This window comes from Azolla caroliniana, unplaced genomic scaffold (genome assembly GCF_043228905.1).
Source record: "Azolla caroliniana isolate FFs.n. ecotype wild unplaced genomic scaffold, voAzoCaro1.0.p SCAF_5, whole genome shotgun sequence".
NCBI lineage: Eukaryota > Viridiplantae > Streptophyta > Polypodiopsida > Salviniales > Salviniaceae > Azolla > Azolla caroliniana.
In genome coordinates this window covers 12996352-13019001 of record NW_028230440.1, presented here as the reverse complement: position 1 = coordinate 13019001, position 22650 = coordinate 12996352, and the positions used below count along the sequence as shown (strand labels likewise).

Below are 22650 nucleotides of genomic sequence, written 5' to 3'. Positions count from 1 at the left end.
CTTGTTACGCAGCACGCTATAGCAGATTTCTTAAGTCGGATAGATAATGGAGAAATGATACAAAAGGATGACGACTTTCCTGATGTGGACATCCTGTGGATTGCATCTATAGCGACACGTACGAAAAAAACTTTTCCAGATCATTGGTTGATGGAGATGACATTCTTTCTAACCACAGGATTACCACCACCACAATTAAGGACGGACGAGAAGAAACAATTGGTTGTCCGAAGTCATAACTTCTGTTTGGTCGAAGGGGTCCTGTATCACAAAGGCAGCGACGGAATTTGGCGACGCGGAATACTCCAGGATGAGAAGGAAGCGGTTTTACATGAAGCTCACTGTGGTACGGCAAGAGACACTCCGCGGGCGATGTTACAGCTTGTAATGTTTGGCAAGCCGTCCTATGGTGGCCGACTACGCAAAATGATGCATATGAATATTGCAAACAATGCGATCTATGTCAACGGATGGGCCAGCCCACGAAGGTCGCAAGGATGCCACATCAACCAGTGTTGCCGTTGGATCCATTCCAGAAATTGGGACTCGATTTTGTGGGGCCATTTACACCAGCGGCAACACAGACTGGCAATAAATATATATTGGTGGCTACTGATTATTGCACCAAGTGGGTGGAAGCGAAAGCACTACGAGAAAATACCGTGGCAATGACGACGAATTTTTTTTACGAAAACATCTAGTGTCGTTTTGGCTGCCATATCGAGCTCATCAAAGACCAAGGAAGCCACTTTCTAAATTCGGTCATTCGGGAGCTGACACAACACTATGCCGTTGTCCACAAGAAGAGCACACCGTATTATCCACAGGTGAATGGTTGAGCGGAATCCACGAACAAAACGTTATCGACCATACTAAAAAAGATCGTCAATGAGAACATAACAGATTGGGATACCAAATTACACAAAGCGTTATGGGCGTACCGAACCAGCTATAAGACTAGCATACAATCCACGCCTTTCCGGCTAGCATTTGGGCTGGAGGCCGTAATGCCGGTCAAATTTCAGGTGCTCAGTTTGCGGATTCAGGTACGAGACCGGCTATTACAAGACAAGTCCGAACAAATACGGCTACAACAGTTGCTCGAACTAGGCGAGACACGATTACGAAGCATGGCCATACTGGAACAATAGTAGCGTCGGCGTAAAGCATTCGTGGACCGGCATCGAAATGTGCATGAAAAAGATTTTGCGGTCAGCAAAGCGGTCTTGGTCTTTCAAACACGGATGGGGCAAATGCCAGGTAAATTAAGATTCCGCTGGACGGGGCCGTATTGGATAGCTGGCGCAAAAAATGGCACGTTTTAATTAGGCACCCTAGCCGGAGAAGTGCTATGACAAAAGGTGAATGGGTTTCGACTAAAACTCTACCTGGGACCGGTGCCACCAAACCTGTTCCACACCGTAAACGACACGACCGAAGAATCTGCGGATTAATTAAAGGGACCCACTTGTATTAAGTCGGAAACGGGTTCTATGGCATGGGTTTATAATACGGTTTAAGTCGGAACCCATTTACCCACTTGTCCAACACCTTGCCGGCTAACGTTCCCAGCTGATATGAGCCGTTGAACTCTGGCATTATCCAATATGGTCCGGTCCACCGGAACCGTAGCTTCCCCGACATCTTGCCCATTCGGGTCTGGAACACTAGTACCGGCTTGCCGATTCCAAACATCTTCTCGTTACCCTTCCAATGGCAGTGGAAGAATGCTTTACTTTGTCGTTGCTCGAGTTCCATCTGCATTAGGCTCGCTATTCTGTGCTCCTCTAGCTCTCATAGTGCTGCTAACCGGATTTTTTCCGACTCCTCGCTCAGCCACTCCCGGACCTGTATCCATAAGCTTGGAATCTGGAATTCTATTGGCATCACCGCTTCCAAACCAAACGCTAACTGGAATGGTGTTGTCCGGATAGTTGTTTTGTATGCCGTCCCATAAACCAATAACGCGCTGTGCAGCTTTGTATCCCAATCGGTTCGGTTCTCATTGACATTCTTCCGGAGAATGTTCTGTAGAGTTTTATTGGTGGATTCGGCCAATCCATTGGCCTGTGGGTAATAAGGGGTGCTTCGCTTGTGTACGACCACATAAAAAGTTGTTAGGCTTTCCACCACTTGGCCGAGAAAGTGTCCACCTTGGTCGCTGATTAATTCGATTGGACAGGAACTTGGACGGGAACTTTGTCGTCAACGTCACAGTATTGTCACGTAGGGCCTTGGCTTCCACCCATTTTGTATAGTAATCTATGGCGACAATTATGTACTTGTTGCTGGTTCACATTGCTGGTGGCTTGAATGGTCCAACAAAGTCCAGCACCCATTTCTGGAATGGCTCTAGAAGTAGTCTCGGTTGGTGCGGCATGCATGTTTGTTCTGTTGGCTGGCCCATTCTTTGACATTGATCACATTCCTTCGTATATCGGACCGAGTCCTTTAGTGTCATTGGCCACCATAAGCCGTTGCGCCATATTTTCCTTGCCGTAGCTTCTCCGGCATAATGTCCTCCGACGACCCCACAATGCGCTTCCCGTAAAATGGTGTCTTTGTCATCACTCCAAACCGCTCGTTGCCATATGCCGTCCACTCCTTTATGATATAGTGTATCTTGCACTAGACAAAAGTGTCAGTTTTGCACTACCAACCGTTTACGTTCATCCCGGTTCATCCCGTCTAGGGGTAGACCGGTGCTTAAGAACTGGTGCATATTCGTTAGCCATTTGTCCTCGTCCGCGATTGTTCCATCTACCGTGGTTTCCGCTGTAATTTTAAACAATTCGGCATCCGGAAATTCATCTTGACCACTGTCACCGGTCTCTCCGGATTCTAACCGGGTCAAATAATCGGCAACCTCATGTTGTATACCTGGCCGGTGATAGATCTCAAATTCAAATTCTTGTAATAATAATGTCCACCGGGCTAGCTGTTACCGATTAGGAACACTTTCTACGCTCAGTCCTTCGAGGTAGACCTGAAGGTGACTGTGTTACGTGGAATGGGTTAGTCGTAAATCGTAGCAAGATACCACTTTGTATCCGAGAAGCATAGGAGGGAGATGGCTACAACCAAACTCCTCAGTAACGCACTAGTATACGCGTGTATCTTACACTTACATAGTTACTTATGATTTATCAATACACAACAGAGAATACTGAATCGTCACTCAGATAGACACAGGAATAAGAGATGATAGTATTCTAATAGAACAACGCTCTATACACCAAAATTACATGCTACCTCTTATAGAGGATTTCTACCCTTTATATATTGAGGGCTTTTAGCCGTTCATGCTTCCCGCATGAACCGTTACATCCATTTCTTAACGCTTTACTATATTATAATGCTCTTGCGCTTCTATCCGTTGGTTACTATTCCGATGGACAACACTTGGCACGCCTGTGGGACAGTGCCATGGCACGTCGGACCCCATTTATTCTTCCTCCAAAATATCCCGGATGTTTGGTTCCGCTCTGACGTATTGGTCCAGGGATGGAGTAGTGCCTGTAAGCGCGTCGTTGCACGGTTGCATGTCTTGTACTTGCTCTGTGAGGCTTTCCATGGCGTCAACATCTCCCTGCGTGGGCGGCCCAGGGTCTGCTGGCTCATTCTGTTCTATTGTGGCTGGCTCTTCCGTCTGCGGGCTCTCGGTGGACTGAGGCTCTACCCTATCCGTAACTTCCTCAGTGTTGTCGGCCGTAGTTGTCCTCTCCAGTGAATTGGGCATACTTCGTGCTCAGTGAGCACCTTTTACACAAGCCCTGACTATCGGGCTGACACAAGTACTGATAGTACTTGACTGCTCATAAATGAGCTCTACATTAACTCCCAAAATATATTCCTACGTGGAATATCTTTCCAACGGCCTCGCGGTTTACACACTGTTACGGCCTATTGTGCGCACGGTTTTACACACCGAATGTTGAGCTTGTCTCTCAACATTTTCTAAATCCTCGACTTGTCCCTTCCTTGGTGAGGAGGGGGGGCAGACCAGGTTCAATTCAGACCTGACCCTTGATCCGTAGTTTAGACTTAAAAAGGGGTACAATGCAAAGTGTGGAATTAGAAATTCATTTCTGCCAACTGGACCATTTCATACTGTTTCTTCTTAAGGACGAGAAAAACTTGTGCCAAAGCAACTGACGCAAAAAAGACTAGAAGACATTGAATATGTAATGGGTCTTGGAGTACGATTTCCACTTCCCCCTGACCGAAACCACCCACGTTAGGATTATTAGTCAATGCCTGACTTACCTTGACGAATTTACCTTTTGAAACGATAAGTGGGATAATATCAGTAATTTCACAACTCTCAAATAATTCTTCAATAACAACTTCGTAACCACCTTTACCCTCTCTATGAACTACCTTCTTTATTTTTCCTGTTACCGAAGCGGCATAAACCGTGTAGTGGCTTTTACTCCCGTCTGGATATATTTGCCCTCTACCCTTGTTTCCTCCAACATAAATTGGATATTTCAAGAAGTGCACCTCATTATTGTTAGCAGGGTCCGGTGCAAGAATTGGAAATACGATCTCACTATATGGTTTGCCTGGAACCAGACCTATCACGATTATGTTCTTTCTATTGGAGCGATACTTTTGGAACGATAGTTTTCCCATTTTTTCCTTTGTTTCGGCCAGAATCCTATCAAGAGGAGCCAATTCAAACCCTTCGGGTAAAATAAGAACATCACCTACATTCAACCCACCCTTTTTCCCATTAGCAAGGACTTGTTTTATCTATGTATCATAGGGAATCTTAACGACTACTTCAAATACGGTATCGGGAAGAACAGATTGTGGAGCCTCCACATCTACCAGTTTCTTTGCTAGGTGGCAATTTGCACATACAATGCACCCTGTAACTTTGCGCAGATTCTAATAATTCTGCTATACAAATATCAGATATGCGTTTGAGACAGGTGGATCAGACTCGGGGAATGTTTTAACCCAGAATCGATTCTATCAAAATGATTCATCCATTGTGTGTTTCTGGGAACTAGAAGAATTGAAAATGCTTTACTGGTCGCTAAGATTCTCACTACGCAACGATGTAACATCAAGATCTCAAATAGGATTGACTGGGAAGAAGGTTTCGCATGAAGATACGAAAATCGTAGATCCGTATGTTCGGAAAGAACCTATACGCCCATTCCATCTTATCAATTTCAATGAATTCTCGAAAGGTTTGAACGAATATAAGATATCTTTGATCTTTTGGAAAGACAATATCTTTGAAAAATGGAGCCTATTCAGAGAGTATATGCCTTGATTTTTTACCCATAATTGGTGGAGATATTTCTAGGATCTGATTGGAGAAACATATCTAGAAGTAGTACATAAAATAAGTGATGACCTGAATTACCCTTTACCTAGAATTTCTAAAAGAATTTATGAGGGTGTATATAGAGCCAAAACTTATTCATCACAAAGCCTAAGATTGAGATTCAAGAATGATTCTACCAATAAAAGATTATCCAAAATAGATCTTATCCTTTTCAAGGAATTTCCTAATGAAACGAAGATGTTACATTCAAGGTGGTTAGTTTCTCAATTTTCCAATAAGGTTATCTTATCTTACTTCGTTCTTTCAGTATTATACATTCTTGCATTATCCAAGTATCTTTTATCTGCCGTTTCGGGCTCTAACTCCCTTCATTCATGGAAACGTTTCAATACTATTGGATATTTAATAGACCCAATGCGTGGATCCTATTCAGAGAATGGAATTTCTTCCCCTTCAACAAGACAAATGCAAACGAGAGATGTACTAATCCATTATTTGAAGAGATTCTTGAATTACATAAATAATATATTATTTTTCTCCTTCGTCAAAAAGGAACTAGATTTGTGGATACTTTGTAGGGAAAGCTCCAATTTCCTTAATAGTAAGAAAGAACTATTAAAGCACTATTTAGTAACAAATAATACTATTTCCAAGTATCAGTCGAAATCAAATTCCAATTCTAATTTAGTTACAAGATCCGTAGGTTAGATACTGCGGAGAAGTGGGCTCTTTTCGCCCTCGAAAGAAATCTTCTATTCTCAGCAATGACGAGACGGAGAGGCGTTCTAGATATGCCATGTCATGACATACCTATCTCACTCCAATCAGGATTATTACCATTTGAGGGAACTCCATTAGTAGGACCCATAGAAACTAGATGATCTTCCGTCATTAGGGATATAGCATCCAATTCCTACTTTCCGTTGGTGAGGCTACCAATAAGAAAGTTGTTATACAATCAATCATATCTTAGAAATGTACATGGAAGTTTCATCTCGAGAGAGAGCGTACGCCGATTGGGTCTCATTTTTGGAATAGTGAGAGAGTTCTCTCCCTGCACAATATGGATTCAAGATATTCATGAATTGAATATTCATCGTTCGTATCAAAGAATAGAAGCTAATCCCAGGTTTTTGCTTTGCCTAATACTGAGTAATATTGGTAATGAGCGCAGTAACTCTCGCATCCATAAGAATATTATTCTTATTGCTTCGACTCATGTACCAACAAGGGTGGATCCAGCTCCGATAGCTCCGAACCGGCCAAACCAATTGATAAATTTCCGAAGGTCCAACAAGTGTCAACGTCAGAAAGGATTGTCAATTCTCCTACGCATCAAAGGCTTCGAAATTGAAGCTAATTCGCCTCTTCTTGAAGGTACTGGGTCTGGAACTACAGGTTATAGCAAACGCGATTCATTCCTTCTAAGTCTAATGACCAAAATGAACCCCTGCCCCCATCATTGTTTCTGAATCAATATCCCGATTTCTCTGTTGCATCATCCCCTCAAGTATAAAAAAATTGTTAATTCATTCCATTCTATCCATATCTAACGAATCATTACAATCCACCGATCCGTTTGGTTGATTGGATAGACAAAGTAATCTACTAATTAATGTTTTTTTGTCAATCTCTTATTTTCTTTTATTGAATTGAGCCTTTCTGAGATTTTTTTAATAAAAACTAAATTAGGATGGAAGTTTGGTTATTCCCCTGATAATCAAATATCCTATTTCTTCCCCATTTTATATTTTTACAATCACTTATAGTTAAAAGAAACTCCTTCTGTTTTTTCACCTTCAGATGAAGAAGAATCTCTTGACTGCCCGTTCCCATAGGAACGGTATTGCCAGGAATAACATTCTCCTTTAGCCCTTTTAACGAATCAATTCGACCCCGAAGAGCAACTTTAGCCAGTACTCTAGTAGTTTCTTGAAGACTCGCCTCTGATGAAAAACTAGCAGTATTGAGAGATGCTTTTGTCATTCCTAGGACAATAGCGTGATAGAAAATTGACCTCTTCAATACACGATTCATTCATTGTTCCTGTGATAATTCAATGAGCTCTCCGGGTGAGAAAACATTAGCTATTCCATCCTCCGATACTACAACTCGCGATGTTAATTGCCAAATGATAATTTCTAAATGTTAATTAGATATTTTTACCCCTTAAGATCCATAAACCTTTCGAATTTGATCGATCGAAACCAATTGACAAAGTTCCATGCTTGTTCCAGCACTTAAAAAACAACTCCGAAGGTTTCCAATCAATCTTGTGACACCTTTGTGCCATCTCCCAAAAAGCTCTTTGATTCTTGCTGGAATAGATGCAATGGAACGAGATTCCAGCAGTTGCTCATCCTTTCAAAGACCTTGAATAGTGTCCACGGATCTCGATCTATCATATGGTAATGTTATTAATGTATCTCCCTCCCCGAGGATATCTCAAGAATTTTTCTGAATAATAGCTCCCCGAGTTGCTGAAAAAGGCTTCATTGTTCTGGCTAACAAATATTTATGATGAATGGCTACAATTTTACTGGACTGAAGACAGACGTCATTTTTACGGAAGCGTCTATTTTCACCAAGCAATAATCCAAGCTTAATTAACAAGGTTGGTTGACGTGGGTAATTCCGCAATGAATAGTTAGAGAAAGGTCTATTTGGATAAAAGCATGTGGTTTATTTAAAAACAAACCCATCTTCATCAATAAGATAAAAACTTCCACGTTCCGGTGTATCTATGGAATCCTCGATCGATAAGGTTTCGTAAGTCAGAGTTTCGCAACCCGATGGGGGATGAGAAAGCACCAAAAGGGAAGTGCTCCATAAACTTCCTAGTAAACCCAATCCTTCAAAAATTCCCCATCCAAGAATGGGATCTAATCTACTGGTTTTGGACGACCCTTGAAAATTCGGATTTATATAGTTCTTTGTAAAAAATATATGATTGGAGGAATTTTTATCAAGTTGTTACCGCCCCGAATGCTATTATTTGTACTCGATTCGAGGTCGTTGGACTCTTCCACAACGGGACCTTTGTGTCTATCTATATCCGAATCAATAGACGAATCTTTACGAAAGAAATTGAACGTCGATAGTGTTAGGTAAGATGCACCCCATTCTGATACTAAATGAACAGTACCTTGATGTTTGGCAATTGATCTATCATTGCTATTGAATGAGTCGAGATCAACTGGGGTTGGGAATGACTCGTGAGCGGGCATCAATGGTTGATAAGTCTGATCGACCTTAACCCTTTTCCGTAGAGGAGGTGCCTTACAAAAAACCGTTAAGTTAATCTAAGGAAAAGTGCTCAGAAGTTTATTTATTCTTACACTGGTAAGAGATATAGAAGCCTTTCTTGTAGAGGAAAAATGATAGAAATGTTTTTGCCAATTAACTACCACACAAGCTCTAACTGATTGTATAGTTCTATGGTTGGTTATTTCAATTCTTTCACCATCCCTATAGGAAATATTAATAAAGGTTTCAATTTCTAGGCTTTTTTGTGTGTTTGGCTTTTCTCCATGGGAGACTATTCCTACAAAAGAATTGTTGAATACGCTATATTCTATGACTGGTCCTATTAGGATAGAAGTTCCTCCTTTCCCATAGAGTGTAACTGATCGTGGATAAACCCAATTTTCATTTTTAGAAATATCACCCTGTTTGGACATACTGGTTAGTCCTTCTGGAGTAGAAAAATATCTAGGGAGGATTCTTATTCCAGTACTATTTCGGCTCCTTTCAATTCGGATGGGTCCACTTGTTTTACTAAGAATACTAGAGGTTCTTATATTGATTGGACGAGTCGGAGATTCCCTATTCCAAAAATTGCTCATATAACAAGAGATTATCCAATCCGTCTTCTAATTTTTTAACATATATTTGTCTCAACCTACCTAAAGTTCTCTCATAACCGAAAAGATATCCTCTTTTATCATACGATCTATCACTTGGGGCTAAGCAGCATAGTCCATGGGGGACCCCTCAGAGAGTGATCGGGGGTCCCTCGAGCATAATTAGAATTAGATAGAGGAACCATCTATGTAATACAATTAGATTGTGGCGGGTATGGTTTAGTGGTAAAAGTGTGATTCGTCCTACTTTGGGCCGACTAGTCAAAGGATCCTTCAAACCGGTTTTTTGGCTGAATTGACTCAAGAAGCTTTTTTTCTATGAAGAACAAGTAAACTTCTCTAAAACAAAATATTATGGGTACAAAATTAGGTTATTCCCATTATTTCTGCTTGCGTAGCAAGGTCGACGAATAACGAAGCGAAACTTTTAAAATACCCGGAAGCCCAAAGTTTTTCTTAAAGAAGATGGGTAAACATCTATGGGTAGATGCTAAAAATGTCTGTTTCATCGTCACTAAACCTTGGAAAAAAAAACTCCAAGCTTGACAGTCCTAGAAAGAATAATCTTGGTTTATCAAGATTTTCTGGCTTTTTCCATTGAAGAAGCGATTGCTTCCATGACTCGGTAAAAAACATTGCCCTAAAGATTTCTGCTTTTCATAAAAAAAATGAACGAAGTAACTGGAAGTAAAAAAATCATGTTCCATAAGTGTATCTTAGTTGGGACTCATAATAGGTAATAATCTTACCAGCGGGATCATCTAAAAAGTTTGTACTCTTGAAAAAAGATTAAACTGACATAGATATTATGGATACTTTTATTTGCAATAACCTTATAATCCCGGGGACTCCACTATACATAAGAAGGTTGTATCACGTGCGTTCATGACATCATTTATAAACCCCTTATACGTATGATTTTTACTATTTTAGTAACCTTTCTATAGAAAAAAGATTAATAAAAATACCCCTTATTACCAATATATTTTTTGATAACCACCCATTTTAAATACCCTTACATATAAAATATACATGCACACATAGGTTGCGATCCTAGAAGGGATCAATGACCATCTTTACAATTGATGACTCGCAAAATTATGAATCGATATTAAACATCATATGCAAATTCCTAGAAATGCTTCATTAAGTGCCACATAGATTGAAAACACAATGTGTAAAGTACAAAGTAATGTACACACAATTAGGAAACATTACCCAAAAACACTACAGGTATAACATATACAAGCCACATATAAGTTTTTGTTTTTAGTTTATTGAGACGTATGAAGAACATTGAGTGATAAAAAACAATGTAATTTACAATAAAACAATCTTGAACTTAACACATACATCTCAAAGAGCACATATGGAACAATCCAAAATGCATATCAATAATGAAATTACTAACAAATTAACATTATGTTTGGTTTCATGGATATAGACTCATATAAAGCCATAACATTATTTTTTCTCAAACACATTGATCAAACAAATGGCAACCTACTTCATATTTCCATTTGAAATGTAAGACATCATCTATTCACATAATCTTACCCAAATCAAAATGAAATAAAATAAATCATTTTGTTATTTGCAATATCTACTTAAAAAACTTATTGCAATAAAGGTTACCCTTATAAAGACTGAGTATATAAAAAGAAAACCCTAAGAAGTTCATTTTAGGCTGTAAATTTCATGTCGTTTCCATCTTCAACATTGGACCTATATCATAAAATGTAACAACAAAAGCAAGAAATCTTAATATACATGGAAGTAAATATTATCTTAATATACATGGAATTAAAGAAATCAAAAAATATATTTGGAATACCGTAGGTTTATATTTGGTTTCTACATTTCTACTTGCAATTCTTTGAGCTCCAACCCAATTTTGCCTATCTTCTCTCGTAATATCACATTCCCTTAAGCCATGTGCATCAATAGAGAAGTTATTATATACCAAAGACACATGATTCAATGTGATCCATACATCCCCAATTACTAATTATCTTGAGGGATTATCTAGTGCATTCACAAGTTTCTTTCCATTATGGATGAAATCTTGATCATGAAGACAACTTACCATATCATTATGCATTTGACCTGTGAAGATCCAACCATCCCAAGGCAATTTATATCTTAAGCATATGCTTGGGGTTAAGTAAACTTGAAGCATAATCTTTCTTCTCCTACTATCTCCATCAGATGCATGTCCAACAATTGGCCCAATACTTGTGGAGAGGTGTTTTTCCCATAAAGTTTCCACTTCATTCCATTGGCATTTTACAAAATCTGCATCAAAGCAATTACATGTACATTGTACAACCAATACTAATCGTGGAAGTTTAGGGTGAAGAGGATTCGTAATTAACACCCTAGCATAGTGTCCAACCACATAGTCTTTAAAGGAGCTGACAATGGTTTAATAACCAACATTAGAGTCACCCACCTTTATCATACATGATGAGACACATTGATGATTGGATGACTTCAACCCACAAAAACCCAAAAGTAAATCATTTGAGCTATCCCACTTAACATTCCACTTAATCACAGTCTCATCCTCAACAATATGTTTGTGTGTGTGTATGTATGTTCCATACAACATATATATGTGTCCATATGTGTATGTATATTCTACATGTTTGTGTGTGTGTGTTTATGTATGTATGTGTGCACATATTGTATTGTATGTATGTGTTATATGTGTAAATGTGTATGTATGTAAGTGTATATATGTGTATATAGGTATGTGTGTATGTATGTTCCATACAACATATATGTATTTCATGTGTATTTCATGTGTGTGTTGTGTGTTATGTTTTGTATTGTATGTATTTCATGTGTGTGTTGTGTGTTATGTTTGTGTGTGTGTATATATGTTCCATACAACATATATATGTGTCCATATGTGTATGTATATTCTACACGTGTGTGTGTGTGTGTGTGTGTGTGTGTGTGTGTGTGTGTGTGTGTGTGTTTATGTATGTATGTGTGCACATATTGTATTGTATGTATGTGTTATATGTGTAAATGTGTATGTATGTAAGTGTATATAGGTATGTGTATATGTATGTTCCATACAACATATATGTGTGTACGTGTGTATGTATGTTCCATACAACATATATGTGTGTACATGTGTGTATGTATGTTCCATACAACATATATGTGTGTACATGTGTGTATGTATGTTCCATACAACATATATGTGTGTACATGTGTGTATGTATGTTCCATACAACATATATGTGTTTCATGTGTATTTCATGTGTGTGTTGTGTTTTATGTTTTGTATTGTATGTATTTCATGTGTGTGTTGTGTGTTATGTTTGTGTGTGTGTATATATGTTCCATACAACATATATATGTGTCCATATGTGTATGTATATTCTACACGTGTGTGTGTGTGTGTGTGTGTGTGTGTGTGTGTGTGTGTGTGTGTGTGTTTATGTATGTATGTGTGCACATATTGTATTGTATGTATGTGTTATATGTGTAAATGTGTATGTATGTAAGTGTATATATGTGTATATAGGTATGTGTGTATGTATGTTCCATACAATATATATGTGTGTACATGTGTGTATGTATATTCTACACATGTATGTGTGTGTGTTTATGTATGTATTGTTTGTATTCCATGTGTATGTATGTATGTGTGTACATATTGTATTGTATGTATGTGTTATATGTGTAAATGTGTAAGTATGTGTACATAGGTATGTGTGTATATATGTACATATTGTATTGTAATGTATTAATTTCGTTTATTGTATGTATGGCCCGTGTGTGTGTGTGGCTAAGAATTTATGTGTTGGTTTATGTTTGTACTTATGTGTACCTGTAAAATATTTGTAGAATAGTTGTGGCAGCCCCAACAGAGAATAATGGTGAGCAAAAGCGGCACAAGGCGAGCGGTGGCGGCGGCAAAATGAGAACAGAGGCGGCGGCAAAATGAGGACAAAAAGAAGGGGAGAAGAAGCAATCGCAGAAATGAGCAAAGAAGAGGAGGGAGCAAAGGAGGAGGCGGCAAATATCTAAATAAAAAAACATGAATGTTTGAATGTATGTTTAGTATGAATGTATGTTATGTATGTATGTGCATATAATGTATGCATGCATGAATGAATGAATGAATATATATATATATATATATATATATATATATATATATGTATGTATATGTAATGTATGCATAAAATATGTATGCTTCAATGAATAAAATATGAATGTACATATGTAATATGTAATGTATGTATATTTGTGTGTGTGTGTGTGTGTGTGGATATTTGTTTGTAATATGTATATATGTGTATGCATATATGCATATGCAAATGTACATGATTCAATGTGTATGGATGTGTGATTGTAATATGTGCATAATATCTATCTATATATATGTGTATGTATATGTAGCAATGTATAAATGAATATATGTATGTCCATGTACGAATGTACATATGTGTTTGCATATATCCATATGTAATGTGTGTGTATGTATAGAAGACTATATGTAGGTGTATATATATATATACGTATGTGTGTATATATCTAATATATGTATGTATGTATGTGTATGTACATGTAGCAATGTATAAAAGACTATATGCATGTCCATGTACGAATGTATATATGTGTATGCATATATGCATATGTCATGTATGTATGTGTATGCATATATGCATATGCAAATGTACATGATTCAATGTGTATTGATGTGTGATTGTAATATATGCATAATATCTATGTAGATATCTAATGTATATATGTGTATGTATGTGTAGCAATGTATAAATGAAGATATGTATAAATTTGTATATTGTGTAATAGGTATGGATTATGTGCTATGTAATATCTAATTTATTTATGTGTAAGTATACATGTATGTATTGTAGTCTGTGATGAAATGTATGTATGTATGTGTATGTAACATATTTATGTGTATGCATGCATGTAATGTATGTATATATGTGTATGGATGTATGTTTGTAAAACTTTTAAGATTGTAGGCATATGTACATATATATATGGTGATATGTGTAAGTATACATATATCTAATGTGTGTGTGTGTGTGTGTGTGTGTGTGTGTATGTGTAGTATGTATATATATAAGTATTCTGGTTTGTATGGTCCAGTATAATCTATACATATATATATGGTGATATGTGGAATATGTATGTACATATGTAATATGTATATCTATGTATGTATCTATATATGTATATATGTAATTTATGTATGTGTAAATTTGAATATTGTGTAATATATGCTATGTAATATCTAATTTATTTATGTGCGTGCACGTCATAGTTCTAGCCATACGTCCCATTCGTGTCATACTCAAACGCCAATATTCGTATCATACTCATACGTGAAAAGGCTCCAAGTATGATTAAAATCCATACGCGGTACATAGATATATTATATATACATATGGTGTATATGGTGTACACAGTGTTGCCTTTTGACGGCCGTTTTGAACGTTTTTGGCAAATTTAACCGTATATGAAAGTTAATTTTAAAATGAAACCGTCAATCTTGACGGGCATATGTTTTATGAAAACGTAAAAATGAAGGCTTAAAATTTCATAATACCGTCAAATTTTACTAAGACCAATACTATAGTAGTATAGTCCTAGGTAGTAGGAACAAATTGTTCAAGTTGCATTGGGAGTGTAGGAATTTGAAAGGCTCACATATGTCACTATGTGTGTAACAAAAAGGTAAAAAACTAATAGAGTCTAAATTATGAATCTTTACTTCCCAATTCCCCGTTTCCCCATCTAAGACCTTCCTTTCCCTTTTCCCCCCTTTTCCCCCTTTTCCCCCATTTTCCCTGTTTGTTCGTTGCTCCCTCAACCCTGCACCTTGTTGGAAGCTCGCAACTCAGTGCTCACTATCCCTACTCGAAGCTTGTTGCTCGCTGCTTGCTACTCATAGATTCAGCAACATCTCCTACAACAGTCCTGTTCACCCATCTAAGGTAGCTGTGTGTGTGTGTGTGTGTGTGTGTGTGTGTGTGTGTGTGTGTGTGTGTGTGTGTGTGTGTGTGTGTGTGTGTGTTTAAGATTAAAATAGACTAAACCATCCTCATTGAAGCAATGGGATCCTTAATGAATATATTTGCATGCTGCTCATATTTGCCTCACTTCCAGAAATAGATTGCAGAAAAAAGGATGTCTCTAATGTATCCTTACAGGGGATAAGCATACACATGAAGACTCCATTGATACCTTCAATTCCTACAAAAGGAATTTTAAACCATAAAGTGTAAAAAAAAAACTGAAACCTCAAAAACTATCCCAAGATAAAACGTCTTTAAGCAGCTTCCTGTACAGGGTACTCGAACACTACTTCTTTTCCAGTTAGCTTCTTATAAGCAACACCAAAAGTCTCTAACTTATACTCAGTATTGTTCCTCTCCTTGGGGTCCAAATATACTCGCATTATACGTGAACCATCCAGACGGAAACGAACTCTTTTTCCCACAATCTCTGCTGGATAGACTAAATCTTCAAGAATAGCCTCATGAACAGATGTTAATGTGCGGCTTCTAGGACGAGCAACAACTGTTCCCTTCTTGGGAGGCCTCATAATGCGCCTTGTCGCAATGAAAATAACATCCTTGCCACTGAATTTCTTCTCAAGTTCACGGACAAGACGGTTGTGAATTTTCTTGAAAGATTTCCTCAGTCTGTATGGCACATGGATTATGACAGCCTTCCTGCTTCCATTGATATCTATTTGCTTTGCAGAATTGATGAATAGATCCCTTAGGTCACTTCTTAGCTCCTGGTTAGTGTTCTCGAGATCAAAGAGAGCCTGTGCAACAGACTCTTCAAAATCATCAGGCTCGAGGCTTTTCTCCTTATGGATCTTCTTCTTCTTCCACCTGTGTCGTCTCTCTCTCTCTCTCTCTCTCTGGTATGAACTTTAGATAATAGAGGATCTTCTTCTTCTTCTTCTTCTTCTTCTTCTTCTTCTTCTGCCTGCGTCCTCTCTCTCTCTCTCTCTCTCTCTCTCTCTCTGGTATGAACTTTAGATTAATAGAGACTAATGTTTATTGTCTCAATAAAAATCAATAAAAATCCCCAACTTTTAACAATGATCCATCTCATCATATCAATAGTTATTTCCTATGGTTAGGAAATTACTACATATCCAACGTTGATGGCCAGAGCATTTTCCGACTCTATTAATGGCTAAATCATTCTTATATTTCCCTCTACGGAAATTTAGAATGGCTTGCCTAATATCATTGTTGCTTTTGTTAACTACGAATGTTGCTCGTACTTGTGTCATGTTTTCTTCTTTTGATTGCACCTATGGTTCCTTGATGGTGTGGGATGATACACCTTCAAGCAATTTATTTTCCTTCAAGCAATTCGTTTTCCACCATCCGATCACTCACCACATTGTTTTGCTTTTCTTGAATTCTTTGTTCTCTCTTAGCTTCTTGGTTTGCTCTCTTGTCACGCCTTTTCTAGGCTTTCATTGGTTTTAGTTGTTGAGTTCTAGATGAAGTAGATATACCACCAAATTCTTTTACTAGTCCATCAAAACTAGTATTGCTCTCCTCTTTAAGGGCAAAAGTTTGGGAATTATATTCATGTAAAATCTCATTGCCCAATAGGTCATAACTAATATGTATGGGTTTAATGATGCTAGTGATTGTTTTGAACTGATGGTATGATCTTTTCTTACATGACCCATTTCTTCTTATTCAGAATAATTATGGCTCCTAAAAGAAAAAACCAACGAACCATCAGTGCGATGTTTGCATGGAAACCACCCAACGATACCAATGACATAAATCTAAACAATGATTCAAATGAGGATATGGATATGTTTGGGACTGATTTAGAGAGTTTAACTCGAGAGAGTTGTTTCTCTAATATAACTAAAGAAAAGCCTAAGAGAAAATTCCGTGAAGCATGGAGAGATAAATTCCCATGGATAAGATGCATTGTGCAAGGAGACAAAACATTAATGAAATGTGCATGGTGTGAGAAATACGCTAGTCCTGGGCCTTGGGGTCTTGGTTCTAGATGCATTACTTTGCAACTTGATGCAATTTTGACCCATGTCAACTCAAGTGGTCATAAATTATGTGCATCAAAGTGGATATGTGATGTTGAAGGGAAAGCAATGTCCATCTCAAAGCATGTATCACAATTGGATGATATTAACAAAAATAAGGTCATAACAACAATGAAACTCATGTACTTTATTGCAAAAAAAGATTTGTCTATCGCTACATACCAAGAATTATGTGATTTGGCTGTGCTACTAGAGGTGCCTAATATGCCTAAGCAACATGATTATATATCTTATACTAGTAGATATGGGGGATATGAATTTTTGGTTGCCTTCGGGAAATATCTTCTAGAAATTCAAAGCTCAAACCTAATAAATTCCCCATAATACTCTTTGATGCTAGATGAAAGTACTGACAATGGATTAGAGTTGCATCTCATTATGTATGTTACATATTTGCAATGTGGTGGTTGTGGGCCTAAGCAAACTGAATATATGGGTTTGCTGAAAATTCCCAATGGTAAAGGTAGAACTATATATGAACATGTTAAGCATCTATTAGGCGATCGATGCCTCAACATGAACAAGTTGATCGGATTGGCAACTGATGGTGCATCATCAATGATTGGTAGTGAAATTGGAACAGTAACATTAATGAAAAATGATATCCCAAATTTGGTTGGTGTACATTGTATTGCTCATAGAGAAGCATTGGTTATTTCAGATGTATCTAAAGATATCCCTGAGCTCATTCTTGTAGAAAAAATTGCAAATAAGGTATATACATGGGCTAACAATAGTACCAAAAGGACACATGAAATTTTAGAGCTCTTGGAACAAATGCAATTGGATGCTCATAGACCATTACAAATTCATAATATTCGTTGGTTGTCACGTGGTCAAGTCATGGAAAGACTAGTGAGTATAATGCTTGCAATACTTACTATTTGGAAGAAAGAGAACTTAAACGAGTGGTATAATAAAGCTTGTATCTATAGTGTGCAATTTTGCTTTTGTATCATGGCTGATGTGTTGCATTTGATGAATATCTTGAGCTTGAAACTTCAAAAAGAGAATTTGGATGTAACTTCAATTGGTGCAGAAATTGATATTACAATTTCTAATTTGCGGAGGTCTTTCTTGAGAAATGACACATTTGCGGATGGAACAATGTATTTATCCAAGTTCTTAAGATGTTCTAAAGTTGGGTTTTTGGAAATAGAGGATAAAGATGGCGTTACATATAGACATGAACTATACTTCAAACAAATTCCTATGGATAAAGCAAGTCAAAATGATCCAAATCCCACTATTGCAAAATCTAAGGGAATGAGGCCATTTATAGATGGATCACTTGAAAGTTGTATTAAACTATCTCAAAATTATGTGCAAAATGTTATTGATGGACTAAATGCAAGATTCCCTGACTTAAGCCTCTTCAATGCAGCAAAATTATTCAGCCCATGCCATTATGCAGATGATGATGTGATTAGGGATAGTAAAGCAAAGACATGGTTGGGAATTTTGATTTCTCACTTACAGCCAAATGTTGATGTCAATGCATGTCCTCAAATTTCACATGATGCAAAGGCTTGTGAAATGGAACTCTATAGGTTTGTTGACACTTTACGTTTAAATTGTGAAGGCTATACTATGCATGAAGCTTGGCGTATGTTTTGCAAAATGAAGGATTGGCAAGATAGTTTCCCTCATTTGATGAAATTATGGCAAGCTACTTTGGTTATTCCTTCTAGCACAGTTTCGTGTGAGAGAGGGTTCTCTAAGCAAAATCTCATCAAAGAGATGAAAAGAAATCGATTGAATATAGAGCATTTAGATGATTTAATGCGAGTCTCATTGAATGGGCCACGCATTGAAGAAATACAATGGGATCGTGTACATGAAATTTGGAAAGATGCAAAGGATAGAAGGATATAATATATTGTTTCGTACAAATATTCGATGTATTTACTTTTTGAAGGGCATTTTTTTTTACAAACCGTTAATTTGACGGGCAAAAATTTTGGAATACCGTTCTCATGACAGGCAATGTTAGCCGTCAAAAGGCAACACTGGGTGTACATAGTGTGTGTGTGTGTGTGAAGGAGAGAGAGAGAGAGAGAGAGAGAGAGAGAGAGAGAGAGTGTGGTCTAGAGAGAGAAGCCCTGTTTTGCATGTGTGAGGAGACAATGATTGAGTGTATATCTAGACTCTAGAGAGAGAGAGAGAGAGAGAGAGGAGCTATGGGTTTTGTTTGTGTGAGGGAGTATGTAATATGTATATTAGATATCTAGATTTTGTAGAGAGAGAAAATCTGTCAGTTCTCGTGTGAGAGAGAGAGAGAGTGTGTGTGTATGTGTGTCAGATGTCACTTCTATTCACAAAATATTATGAATATCAAAAATTAAAAAAACCAAAAAAAAGTCAAAAAAAAAAAAACCAAACAAATATCGCGTATCATACGCGTACGTTTGCAAACGTTTGCGTACGTCCAATAAATTGGACGTACGCGAATATTAGGAACTATGGTGCACGTGTATATATATGTAATATATGTAACTTGTTTGTAAGTATGAAGATTTGTATATATATAGTATGTAATCTTAGCCTTTTGGTGTTAATATGTATGTGTATGTGTATACATATATATAATATGTAATTTATTTTTGAGTGTTTTGTATGTATATATGCATTTGTGTATGTATATATGTATGTAATATGTAATTTTATTTTATGTATTATGTACATATTTACATATGGTAATATATATTTGTACATATATTTATGTTTAGTTAATATGTATATATAAATGAGTGTAATGTATGTATATACATATTCATGGATGTAGATATATATGCATGTGTGATGTGTGATATATGAATGTAGCTTGTAGGTATATATGCATGTGTGATGTGTGTTATGTTTGTGTGTGTATGTATGTACATATTGTATTGTATTGTATGTATGGAATGTGTGTATGTGTATGTATGTGTATATAATATATATATATATATATTATTATATATAATATGAATTTTTTTGTGTGTGTGTTTGGTTTGTATATTTGCATTTGTATATAATTGTGTGTAATATGTAATATATAAAATATATTTGTAAGGAAGTGTATGTATAAATGTAATATGTAATTTTTATATATGTATTATCTATATATGTATGTCAATATATATGGCCAATTTTAATATGTATGTAGTATGTAATGCATGTATGTATGTGTATGTACATATTTACATATGGTAATATATATTTATGTTTAGTCAGCATGCATGTATAAATGGGTGTAATGTATGTATGTATATACATATTCATGGATGTAATGTTTGAATGTAGGTATATATGGATGCATGCATGTATATGTATGTATGTATGTATGTATGCCACTTCAAATTTGAGTATTCTTTGCATAATATATTCTTTACTATCTCATTGAAATATCTAATATTTCATGGGCTTACGTAATTTTTTTTCCAGCATAATTGATAATACCCTTATGTAAAATATTTTCAAATCTTCATTAATACCCTTATGTATATATATTCTGTATCTCACTAATTAATTAAAACCCCTTTTGATGAACTCACGTGCTATCATACAAGTTTTGATAGTGAAGTCCCCGGGCTTATAATAGAAAGAGGTTCATTGAATAAGAGAATTTTTTAAGTGGGGGGGATTCCAAAAAGTAATAGGCTTTCGTTATCTCCACTTTCCTTATGAGACGAGGTGAGGAACCCCTGCCAGTTGGTAGAAAAAAGCATGCCATATGCTTTGACATCTACCTTAATTTTCCATAAAGGAGCCGAATGAATAGAGATTTTCATGTTCGGTTCTGAATTAGAGGTGTCATAAAAAGAAATTGGCATTGACTATAACCCTTAGCCTTCCAAGCTAATGATGTGGGTTCGATTCCCACTACCCGCTAAAAATAGAACGTAGGGGTGAAAGGGTTATCCAAAACGATCTTGCTTTTCTTTATTGTTTCTAAACCGTGTCATGAACGAAAAAAAACTCTTGTGTGTTTGCGATATGGTACTCTTGCTCTAGCTTCTTGATAGTTGACTATCGACTAGATAGAAAAGTGCATCCATCGTCTAATGGATAGGGCAGAGGTCTTCTAAACCTTAAGTATAGGTTCGAATCCTATTGGATGTAGTTGCCTTCCTTATAGTTATAGCCATGCGTGTGTGGAGAACGTGGTTGGAGAGTTGAAATCTCCATGCTCTCCGCCCACTCACGCAAAAAAAAATAGCTAGTTACTTTTCTTGCAGTAAAAATAGTTCTATTGACTCTTTAATTGCTTCTTTTGAGATAGTTTCTGCCTGTTCTGTAAACGTCTTGGTAGAACGAATGATTTCACCAAATTGAGGTTTATTGGTTGTTATATACTCACGTAGCTGAATCAAGAACCGCTTAACTTGTCCAACCTCTACAAAAAACATTCTTTGTTGAAATTGATCCATTGACTCATCATAAAGTCCCTAGAATAAGAAAAAGATCTATGACTGCTCTTCATTGTGGTAGTCTCCCAAACTAAAAAAACAAAAACAACGGAATAAAAAAAGAATCAATATACTAGCGAATCTCCTTCTACACTTTGCATTATAAATTGATACACATAGACTTTTTTCTTCTTCTTTTTATATCACTATTACCGCCAATCACCTTGTTGCATCCCAACGGCCCGATCGAGTTTGTTGTTTGTATAGGGGATAGGATAAGGGATAGAGGCGAAATACCGCTCCAGAAAGAAGCCACCAAATCAACCAGAGAGTGATATATGTTCGTTGGTGCACCTATGTATGTCCAGGATTGAACACTATTCCAAAAGCACTACATTGAACATTTTGAAAGAACCCTTCAAAGCAATAATTCCTAGGTAAGGTTAGACGGGATGGCCCAGAACCAGCCATCCATAGTCCCAAGCAAGCTAATTTAGTTATTCTCTTTTTTTCGTTGCTTCTCTAATAGGTCCATCACACCATCGATTCCAGATTTGAGTAAAGACCACGATCGTTTTCTTGAGATACTACTACTTTGTGGAGGGATAACGACAATAAGAGTGCTTGCTACCAGAATGACTAGACGTATCGGAAGAACCCTGTTAGAAGAAAGTTTTGTTAAAGGGATTTCTGAACACACCGAAAACATGAAAGAATTTCTGGATGTGAATTTAAAGTATTAGGGTAAAAAAAGGGAGCCATGTATTACGATAATCAAACGTATTAGCAAACCTGGATTGAAAGTATATTGGCCTGAATTTGGAACACGAGTTTGTGTTTGAAGAAGATTCAGGTAGGGGAATTGAAGATATTGGATACTCCATAGAAGTAAAAAAAAAAAAAACAATTGAAACTTTTTATCTTACGATTCAGGACACTAATTATCAAAAACTTCGTATTGGGCTAGCTTCCCTCGAATAGATTCGT

General features: G+C 37.0%; 1 long non-coding RNA gene and 1 pseudogene across 1 annotated transcript in view; both read right to left on the bottom strand.

Moving 5' to 3' along the window:
• Positions 1-15265: 15265 nt before the first annotated feature.
• Positions 15266-16293, bottom strand: LOC147864180 (small ribosomal subunit protein eS7 pseudogene; annotated as a pseudogene).
• Positions 16294-16465: 172 nt separating this feature from the next.
• The window catches only part of LOC147864178 (uncharacterized), a 24506-nt gene continuing 18321 nt past the window's right edge, over positions 16466-22650 (bottom strand). The window contains exon 2 of the long non-coding RNA XR_015529813.1: positions 16466-16734. This is a non-coding gene — a long non-coding RNA (uncharacterized LOC147864178). The remainder of the gene's footprint in view (positions 16735-22650) is intronic.